Genomic DNA, 11,649 nt, shown 5'->3' with positions numbered 1-11,649 from the left:
ACAGCGACAGAGAACTATTTTATGGCCTTTGACTATAGTTAATAGTCTTGGAATGCCCTGTTCCTCCTTATTTTGCTCTTTGTTGTGCTTTTTCCAAGTGCATTTACTACAGAAAATGATGTCTCTCAGCCCCCGTGTAGATGTCAGGAGTATTTGAGAAGGCCTTAAAATGTGGTATTCATTTCAAAATGGCATTCACCTTTCTACTGTATTTTTAATCTAATAGTTGTACCCAGAAATTATGATATTCAATCTTTTTTTTTTTTGCCTTTCATCTGACAGTTAAATGAAATTGCTGACACATTCACCAGAGATTTGAAGTCAATAGTAATAATTGGATAAGTGGCATGTATTCACATTCTTGGCATGGAAAGAGCCATAAATATGTGACTCCATTATCTCTGAGATCTATAGAAGGGCAAAGAGTCCAACTACTTATGGGAAGGTCATGTTCAAGACTAGATCTTTCTTGAGCACCCTGACTTCATCCACCCTTTCAAGCAGCTGCAGTGCAGCTTGGCACAGCCCTTACCTTGCATGTCCCCACCTGCACAGAGGCCATCAGGTGACACCTGCTAAAGCATCAGGCAGTCAGCACAGCCAGAGGTATCCACAGCTGCCAACTGAAGTGCAGCAGTGACTGCTGCCTACTCCTGCCCATCTTCCTCCTCCTGCTCAAAAGACCATGCCATTTGAAGTCTACCTGGCTTTTCTGAGCCTCCACCATTGCAGAGGATAAGCCATTGCTATGTAGACAGTAAAATTTCTGCCCAAACTGGTGTCTGAAACCCAGGTATCCAAACACTGGACAGTTTGACACCATTCTAGCCAGGCTTCTCATCACAAAGATGAAGTTTGAATCCAGAAGGGCAGTGCCACGTGTTGAATATTCCTGGTGCAACAGTCCTAGCAAGAGTTTTCAGAGGCAGACATATTTGAGACTGTGGCTCACTACCTCTAGCACCTGCAGGAAGCCTGTGGAGTCTGCAAGCCACAGCTTGTACTGATCAGTTGGCCACCAGTGTGGGCTCAGTGTGTCTGGAAGGAACATGCTGGTGGTGAGGCCTTCATCTAATGGCAATTGATTAAGCAGCCAGAGTAATTTAAGTCAGATGGGGCATGAAAGCAATGCTACCTTCAAGGTTAGATCAGATTGCTTAGGGTTTTCCAGCTGTGTGTTAGAAATCCCCAAAGATGAGGAAGGGTTTTACAGCCTGTTAGGGGCAAAATGTGCCAGGGGTTAAGGTGATGCATGTTTTTCCCCATAACACTACTCATGCTGCATTTCCCATATTTTATCATGTGACCATCATAGCTTGTGCTTCAGCTCTAAACTGATCAGAAGATTCTGGCTTTTTTACTGCATCCCACTCCTTATGTGGCTGAGTAAGTGCCAAACTTTCAACCTCACCTTGTCTGCCATGTGTTCCAACCCTGTCTTCCTCTGCTGTACTCTCTACAGTTTGTAGACATGTCTTGACTCCCATCATTTAACTATGACATGAAGCCAGGCAAAGTTTGAAAATGCTAAAATATTTAAAAACAAAATCCCAAGTAAAGCAGAACACATTGCAAAAGTATTTTAATTGTTTTAAAGTTTGACAGAGACAACTTCCATCCTAGTTTGATTCTGTCCCATTATTGACCTCAAATGTATAAGGTGATAGCTTTCTTCATTAAAGGCTTTGGACTCAGTTTGGCAATAAACAGAAAAAAATATTTGGGTTAATATTTTGGATAACATGCTGTACTCTGTAGAGCTGACCTTTACAGAAATCAATGCAATAATAGCCTAATGAGGCTTGTTGTAGAAAAATCATATTTTTGGAGGAGAGGGTGCATTTCTGTGAATGTTTGATAGAAAGCTTTATTATTTGAACTTTTTCTTCTGTGGCACTCCTTTATATTTTATATTGTTTCATTACGTAATTTCTTCTTACAGTTGAATTTGGAGGTCTTTCAGTGAGCCAGTGCACCTTATATTTTCATGTTCAGTTTTTCACCAAGATGGAACTGTCTGCTTCAGGGATATTGATGAAAGTAGTGGAAATTCTGTTTATCAGTACTTCCAAAATTTGATCATAATGAGCACATGCTGCTATCATGTAAGTCCTCTGAAGCATATGTAGTTGCTCCATAAAAGAGTATCATCCAGAAAAAAACTTGCATAACCATTTTTGTTCCAAGTATATTTTCTAGAAAATGAAGGTTTTTCTTAAATACAAAATATAAACCTTCTTCTCAGTGTGACAAATGAAAAAAATACTGGAGTATCAAAGAAAATTCTACCTTCTGTCTGGCAAACAAGCCTTTACTGTAAGAACATTCAAAATGTTTTTGCTTTATACATAGCAGAACACAGATGCAAGACATGATATTGATAGTGACTCATTTTACCAGAAAAACCTGGCAGACATAGTTGTAGCTTGGTTTTATCTGCATAGCCATCATGATACAAAAATTCTTTCCTCAAGCAGCTTTTTTGCTATAGGCCTAAATATGAAGGCTTATGGTAAAATACTCTGGACTCCTTTAAACACAGCTCTGCAGAGACTCACAAACTCAGCTGATATGGTTTGTTTTCAGAAATAAAAGCATTCAGGGGCCTAAATCTTACTCCTTTTCACTCTAGGCTTAAGCAGTTTTGATTGAGTGCTCCATTTAGATATGCAAAGCCATGCAAAGTACTTCTGCATCCAGTAACAGGCCATGGACCATACTGAAATGCAGATTCAGTTCTGTGTTATAAATTCCATCAACAACAAACATCTTGACATTCTGGATAAGTGCCATGACTAGTATTTCAACAAGGTGTAATAAAACCAGAGTTACTTGAGACATTAATGAGTCAGAGCCAAGCACACCTACTCTTTAAACTAACTACCCCTTTCTCCACTGCTTCAGTACAGCCAAGTAGAAATAGCTTTGCTAACACTTCTACTGCACAAAAGACAAATCCACATAAGGATGGTGTGTATGCCTCTGGAACCACTGTAACAGCAAACTCTTAGTCTATTGAAGCTCTTTCCTTTCCAGAGGCAATGACACCAATCTAATTCAGGTGTGTGTAGCTGTCTCTAAAGAACAAAGCTCTGGTATTCATTAACCAATGTTCAGCTCTAGGAGTCACTACCAAATAGAGCCTGAAAAACTGAAACGATTGATGCAGTTTCCATCTTACAGCTTTATTTAAATGCTTAGCAAGTCTGCTCAAATGACAAGTTACAATGATTTTTTTTAAACCTGTTCACAGCTACTAAAATGCCAGTCGAGTATTTTTCTGAGACAGGTAGCAAGGAACTTAAACCAATACCACTTACTTAATATAGATCCCTTCAAATTCCTCTAGGAATAACAAGATGTGACAGCTCAGCTGCTTCCATTAGTATTACTTCCTTTTGCAACCATAGAAATAAAAAAATGGTAAGAAGAAGATTTTTATTCATGTGTTTATTTTAATTTCAGCTTGAGGTTTGAGACAGAAAACTTCATTCAGGGAGTATAATCTGTAGCAACAGACATGTCTGAGAAGTTTGAAAATACTATGCAACAATGAAAAAGTATCTTTATAGGGTTTTTTCTGGGAGAAGTGACCCTTGATATTTTAAATGCTTCACTAAAAAGACAGAAATGCACTTCAAATGAACAATTCCAGTCCCATGTATGGTTTTGGTTATTTCAATCCCAGATACTTAGTAATTCAAGTTTTTCAGTAGTCAATAGTCCTTGTCTCATGAGGAGATTCTCAATATCTTCTTTATCACAGAAAACAAAGTTGTTGGATTTTTCTTCCCAGCAGACAAAGTTATTTGATGTTACAAATTCTACTGGGAAAAAAAAATATAGGAAACATAAGCAAAGCAGACCCCCCCTCCCCCCCCAGAATTAAAGATTTATTTAGTACACAAAACTTCCCATTCTTCTAATTTCTTTGTTCCAGCTTTTGCTTTTTCATTTGTAATCCAACCACACTGAAATTTCTGCCTAAGTTTTGGTTGGGTTTGCAGAATTACAGAATTACAGTTCATAAAATTCAGCCCAAATTAAAAGACTACAGAGCTATTGTCTGAGCAAATTTGTTGAAGGAAAAAATCACCCTGAATGCAATTCAAACCCTATTAAAATCAAAAATTTCCTGAATATACAATGCTCTGTGTACTTGCTCAGGTTCCAAACCCCATGAAATGTGAGAACTGGACTTGGAGATGTTTTATACTGCCATTCTGATCATTCTTGTAGTTTCATTTGTCAGACTGAGAGCTTTCTCTCATCTTCTCATTCAAATGAAGGCTCATTCAGAGACACCTGAAGCCAAAAGAGGTTTTGCCATTGGAGCTACTGAGTTTTGAGCATGGCCTCTGTCTAAAGAACATACTCATCTTACCAGCTTACTTACCTCTCCCTGCCCCTCCTCCTCAGCTACTCTCTTCTTCCTTGGCAAGTTAGGTAATTTGGAGGTACTTGAGGGGGAAAAAAAAGATTCTGTATGCTTAGAGAATGAGAACATACTAAATAAGTAGTGCACTGATGTAAAACTTCTCTTAACTCACTATGTAGACAGAATACAGAAATATTGCTGAACATTTTTTCTCTTTTTGCACCTGACCCATTTGTTAGAACATTTGGGGCATAGCAGAGCTAATTATCACTAGCAGAATTATAGACTCAGCAAATGGCATAGCTTCTCCTTTGATAGCTTCAGAATAAATACAAATCTAGTAGCCTGAAGAGTATTGACAAGTGCCTGACTTGGCAGGTCTGTTCCATGAAAGCTCTTATTATAGACTAACCTATAGTTATGTGGTGAAATAATTGGGGCTCAGCTGTTCCTAGAAGCCTCTGCCAAAATAACTCAGTGATTCAGTACTGTACCCCCTCTCTTAGTTGGTGCTTCTGAAAAGTTATTGATTCTCCAGAAAGTCCAGAGGACACAGATCTTCCTTTTTTACTTTCACGGAACTGTATATAGTGCTTTACTCGTGGTAAAATCAACACACAGGTGTGGGCTGGGTTCCCTGGAGGACGACCTGGCTATACTACCTCAATCTCAAGGTTGTGTGTGAGCTCTGATCTGACATTTGTATTCTAGCAAAGCTCCTGCTAATGAAATATGCAGGAGAATGTCTACTTTGTATTTTTAAAGAGGCTAAATAGATTACTAGGTTATGGTAGAGTCTTGCATAATTTTGGGGATGCCCCAAAGCGGGCAAGCAGGCAGTTGGCTACAGAAGTTTACTGGTGCAAATATCGTGAATTTAAACGTTGGTTGGCATGAAGAGCATCAAAAACTTGGATAGAGATGTTGTTAGCTGCAGTTAAATGCTTTTATGTGGAGAAAACCTTAAAGGTCAAAGAAATAGTGTTATTTGCATTTTACAGATGTTGGAGCAGAACAGATTCCACAGATTAGGGATTTACCTTAAGTAAGTACTTAAGTGAATATTAGTGACTAGAAACTGGTCCGAAAAGGCTTCTTAATTCCTTCATAGTAATGAACTATACTCTTTTCCTAACTTAGTTACAACCTGCAATAGGATAAGGAGAATATATGTGACATTTCTACATAGATCTAAGAATGATGGGATAACTAAAGGACTGAACAACATAAATATGACAACAGATTAGCAATACTTTCAGATTATCATGGTGCATATTTCATTATCCTCAAGGAAAACTAGTTGGGGATTAGTTCTAGCTCTGATGCTTCAACAAAAACATTTACTTATTTGAGTTCTGATCTTCATATTATGCACAATTTTTAAAAATCTTTGGATAGCTGATGTGTCTGGGAAGCTATGGTGGTACAAATGCAACATGAATAATAAGGTTTGCAGTGAGTGGGAGCTGGTCAGGGAGCCTGTCATTAGGTGTTTAGCTGAGACATTTATATATTCAAGGACATTTTTAAAAGAAAGAGTGGAGGAAGCTCTGAATATAAACCAGAATCTTTGAATAACTGATGATTTTGCCAGGAAGTATTTAAATATAACTTGCCTTACACTGGGATTGGCAGCTAAGGGGAAAGGTCTCTCAACAATGACTCAAGCCAAATTAGACAAATACATAGTGAACTGAGTGACAAGTGAAAGACTTGCTTTGACAATATTAAATACTGGAATTTCGTGTGAGTATGAAAAATGTGCAAACATAAAAACTGTAATTGGAAGGTCAACAAGTGAAAGATGAAGCTTGTTTATAAGAATTGGTATTTCACTTCTATGCTGAAGGTAGTTAATGACACCATGAATATTACCTCATTCATCTTACATTTTTTTAGTCATCTAGCTGAGATTCTTAACGCTACTTGTTTAGAAATGGTGCAGATAGCCTGGTGGGATTTTTAAAAGCATTTTGATGCCTAATTACCATGGAAATATTTTGGATTAGGCTTCAGAAATTTTAACAAGTGGTTGTGTATATGATAAGGTAACCAAATACAAATGTCTAATAAAAAGGGTTTAAGACTTTTCTTGCAATAAACCAGAAGAATTCAGGTGTTCACTGTAAAATTATTGGAGTGGGCTAATGGACAGGAGCATTAACTTTGTTTTCACAGTGATTGATATATCTGGACACTTAGCATTTGTTGACACCAATACCTAAATGCAGAAAAGACAAGTTGCACATCAGAATCCAAGTCCAAAGTTTTGATCCATATCTTAACACTAGCTGAATAAATATGTGTATATTTATATATATACACTCTGATAACCCAGCCCTGAGTCACCTCTGAAAAATATAACACAATTTCTGACTTTACTTTTAGAGAACTACAAGTTCAGTACCTATACCATAATGTCAATGTTGCTCAAAATGGTTTGTGAGTCTAAAATCTCCAGAAGCCTTCCGACTGGGAAAAAAGTCCTGAGTGACTGTGGCTCTGCTCCCACATACACTTAGTGCTGATAGGCAAATAGGTTTCAGTCTAACTCTCATCTAAGTACCTCTGGAATCTGAAACAAAGACAGCCAGATCCCAAGCACATAAATTTATACTATCTAACACAAATGAGGGTATGAAAATCTTCTTAGAGTTTTTGGCCTGGCAATTGAAAGTTTGTAGTCCAAACTAAACAGCCTACACTCCTCTGAACATGCTTATCCCAGGACTGCACACCAGTGGCCAGGTGTGTTCTAGAAAAGGAGCAATTCTTTATCTCTCCTGCTGTAGCTATACAGGATATATACAGATATTCAGCGTTGGACTAACAAGAGTACAAGGCAGAACCACCTCAACATCTCCTGTGGTCTGTCCTACCACACCTCCACGCTACTCTGCAGCAGCTGAAACACTACACAGCTGTCACTGCAGGATGCAGAAAGCAAATTTTTTTTCAGCAGACAGACTTAAAATCTAGGTTGAAAAAAGTCTCATTTCCATTAGAAACATAATTATCAGTCCTGTATGGGAGGCAAACAGCAAATTTCACACGGGCAAAAGGGAAGCACATCTCTTCATCCTACCTTATTCAAAGCAGACCTGCTTTCATGTATCACAATTTAAAAAAACCTGGCAGAGCTTTGTATTTCTGCACTGCACTGACAGCCCTGATCTGTGACATGCTTCAGACCAGTTCTGAATGAAACAGAAAATGGTTGTGGTTCAGCACATTTGAAAAGCCCTCAGCATCTGTGATTTTCTTTCCTTTGAACATGAGCAGAGCCCATTTTCCATGCTGGTTTGTTCTTTGTCCTCCCCACTGAGTCTGTTTTAAGGAAGGTTCACAGGGATTATTAGCATTTTGAAAAACCGAAATAGGACTCAGTAGAGGAACAGTAGAAGGAGTTCCTCATTTTATATCAAATTTTCTACTTCTTTGGAGAAAATATTGAACTGCTTTGAAATTTACTGAAATCCTGATTATCATGTGGGATATGTCCCCATTCTTTTGATCTAATGTCACCTAAGGCAAATATAAATGTTGAGGATACCTAGGGAGAAAGTAGGAATCGCCACTGTTTTTTTCTGCCCTTCTCATTCTAAAACACAATGAAAGCAGTTGTCCCACTTGTATTCTAGCTGGAACAGAATATTGGTTTCCTGTTCTTCTAGCAGTCAGATAAATGAAAGACCATCAGGAAGGCTCATCTTCTACTTTCATTACATTGACCTGAGTTTTTTATGATAAGGTCATTTAGCTCATAGAACTTAGAACACTAATGTACATGGGGTGCATTTTTAGCATAGTGTTAACAGAAAGCAGTCCAGTCACACCTTCATCTTCAGAGTCCTCTCTTTGCCTGACTGCTCATTAGGAAAAGTGCTCATGCAAGGAGCTCCAAACATACTATGGCCTTCAAGAGAGGTGTTGAAGGCCCAACAAGCCCATATGATCAGTGTGACTGGAACATTAGCCTCTACTGTTCCTCTGAAAGGCATCTCACCTGGCTGTGGCATTAAACACACGATCTCCACGATGGTATGGCAAAGACTCTATTGCAAAAATCCAGGGTTCTTAAACTGTTAGTTTATTATGAGTTTGCATACTTGTGAGGCACAACAAATGTGCTGAACCAACCTCCATAGACCATGATAGGAACAGGCATCGGGTGTGATGAACCACAGCCCCACAGTGTGAGCACTTACTGGTTCTAATAATTGTTTTACAATTAGGTTACTTGTTTTTCACCTCTAGTTTAGCTGAATCATTCCCAGAATGCTTTTCTAGTTAGTCAAAGTAATAGAAGTGAGCAAGGATTTTACAAGGGCAGCAAGGCCCCCATTTTACCAGGTCTTTCTGCTCCACAACACGTGGCAGAAAAAATTAGTTTATTAAATGAAAAAAAAAGGACAAATATTTCTTAACATCCCATTTAATATATTGGGGGTTTTACTGAAGACAGTAGAGAGACATTGATTATTTCTCACATTAGATATAAGAGTTATGATTAGGTAGGAGATTTGTGTTTCTTTAAAGATAAGGCCTAAGACTAAATGAGATTCTCTTTCTCCTCATGACTGCTGTGTGGTGAACACCCAGATAATGCAGCTTAGCCCTATGCTACAGTTTCAAATATTAATGCCTTCTGTCAAAGTCATGGGAATTAGTCCAGAAATGAAAGCCTACTGTCTGTTCTGTCTGTATCAGGCCCACAAATGTCCTTTAAAATTGGCACATGATTGTAATTATTTCCCTATTTCCCAAGCTACTAATTTTCCGGGGTGTGCTGTCAAAATTCCAAACACCTACTCAACTTCCTAATGTATAAAAGCTTTATGTATTTTCCTATTTTGGAACAGCATCTAATATATTGCTAAGCATTCAATCAAGCTTCACTTTGTCTTGACTTTTAATTCAGCTGCCACTCAACATATATTGAAATGTATTACAATATGAGCAAGTGGTGCTGATTAGCATCAGACATTATTTCTGTTTTAATCTGGGTGATACTTTGTCATTAAGTTTCGTGATGCTGCACTGGCTGTAGATAATACTGTGCTGATATTCATTTGCTTGCAGTCATGTCCTGTATTGGTTTGATTAGACCTACTCTATGGCTGGTTGATGACAAAACCTCATTGATTACATGTGGTCTGCTTCTCATTTCCAGTCAAGCTTTCTGTCTTGAGACATGAATAGTTTCATTAATTAGGTGAACTAAACATGTTGACAACCATTCAAGCTAGTCTGGGTCTGGCATAATAGTGCTGGTATTATAGATTCATTCTCTGCAGTCAATGAAAATTTGGTTATTCATTTAAATGAAAGCAGAATCAAAACCTATTGGTGTTCCTTTCATTTGATTATCCTCCCAGAATATATCCAGTACAATTTCCTCCTACTTTTAGAGGCTGTTACACTTCACAAGGAAAGACACTGACTATTTACTCCAGATGTTAAAATCCCTCATGCCTTGATAAAGAACTCTAAATAATTAATGTCTAGCTAAAACCTAGAGCTTAAAAAAATTCTAGATATAAATTAAAATTCTAACATTTTATTCTGAGTCATCTGTGAAGGATGCAGTTGTTTATAAGACATCAACTGTGTCAAATACTTGGAAAAACTGAAGCCAAATACTCAGTACATTCCATTGCTCTGTTTACACTGCTCAGCACTTGCCTTAACTTACGCTCCTCCTCAGTACTCACTGTCTTTTTCCCCCCTCTTTTTCCCCCATGTTTTTTCCCCATCTCCTGATTACGTTCTTTTTCAAATCTTTTTGCCAAATTAGGGATATAGACATTTTTGTATGCTACCCTTAGTCCCAAGATCAAAATCAACAGAAGAAGCCTCCAATCTATCTTGTGACTGGAAATGGGCATTTTCCCTTCCCCTCCCTCCTCCCCATTAATCTAAACCATTGGTCTACTTTAAAACAACACAAGCCAGGAGTACGTTGCACAGGGACAAACCTGTACCAGCACTGCATATTCCTCCTGGGAAGCAGCAAGAGCAGTTCCACCCCCCTGAAGGAGGACAAGCTGGGACTTGTGGGTGAACATAGTCCAGCGGCCTCCCCCTGAGAGGACCAGGAAAGCAAAAGGCTCTGCTGACAATCCAGGGATGATCAGGTAGGGCAAAATATTGAAGCAGGTTCAGGGTCCATGCAGAAAGTCCAATCACAAACAGCAGAAGATGAGACTAGGGACAAAGCTACCCATAGCTCAGGTTTCAAGGATCATATGAGGCTGCTGACAGGAGCTGCCCAGGCCTGATCTGGAATGTTGCCCTGAATCCATGGCCATTGGGTGCAGGGATGAGGCTATTTCAGGCAATTAGGGCATTTTAATGTCCTCAGAACCCTGTCAGGTCCACAGAGCAAAATGAATATGGAAATAAGGAAGGAGGAGGGGTGCGAATCAAGTACTGCCTGGGAAAGTAGTTTCAGAGAATTAAGATTCTACAAGCAAGAATGAAGTAACTGTTAGCAATTCCACTTCATTAGTATAATCCAAGTATGAGCTTCATCTATCCTGTTTCTGCATGACATAATGAGCTATAAAAAAAAACAAACCCAAAGCAATCAAATACATAGTAAAAGTAAGTTTATGAATAGCATTTAAAAGGAAGTGTTTTTACTGTCAAAGATCAGCAGACACGTACTTTGGGAGGCAAAGATATATGATCTTTTTGAATCATGGTCTCACACCATGCTCATTTGACATGTAAGTGTATGAAGTCCCTTTGCAGACTTTTTGAATTAAAATCACGATGATAGCAACACTTTCTTATGAAAGATGCAAAATTACTGGACACCCAAGTGTGTGTCACTACACCCAATGGTGTAATTGATTATCCTTCTCAGCAGTTGTTTCAAAGCACTATTTATTCCCATTGTGTACACTGATCAAGAAACGAATTCTTTGGACTTTATTTCTGAGGTATTCATGGCAGCAAGACCACAGAAACAAGGAGCACTGAGAAAAGAAACCTCACTTGCAATGGTAGAAAAGCAGACCATATTTGAAATCCTGTGGTCACTTCTGCTGCTGAATACTTTAAAATGCCACGCTGCCTTCCCTCACAAAATTAGGAGAAGAATACATACACAGACGAAAAAAGAAATCTATCAAGTCTCATCATCCAGAAATACTCACATCCTCCTCCTTTAAGATATAAAACAAAAGGGATTTTACAAAGTAATTGTAGTTGGTTTTGGTCCTGTCTCCACTGTTGCTTTCAGTCCTGCGCATCTGTTGATTACA

The sequence above is a fragment of the Lichenostomus cassidix genome, chromosome 2 (assembly GCF_008360975.1).
Source record: "Lichenostomus cassidix isolate B80296 chromosome 2, HeHo_3.0, whole genome shotgun sequence".
NCBI classification, from domain to species: domain Eukaryota; kingdom Metazoa; phylum Chordata; class Aves; order Passeriformes; family Meliphagidae; genus Lichenostomus; species Lichenostomus cassidix.
The sequence above is the reverse complement of the archived record's forward strand: the minus strand, read 5'-3'. Positions refer to the sequence as shown.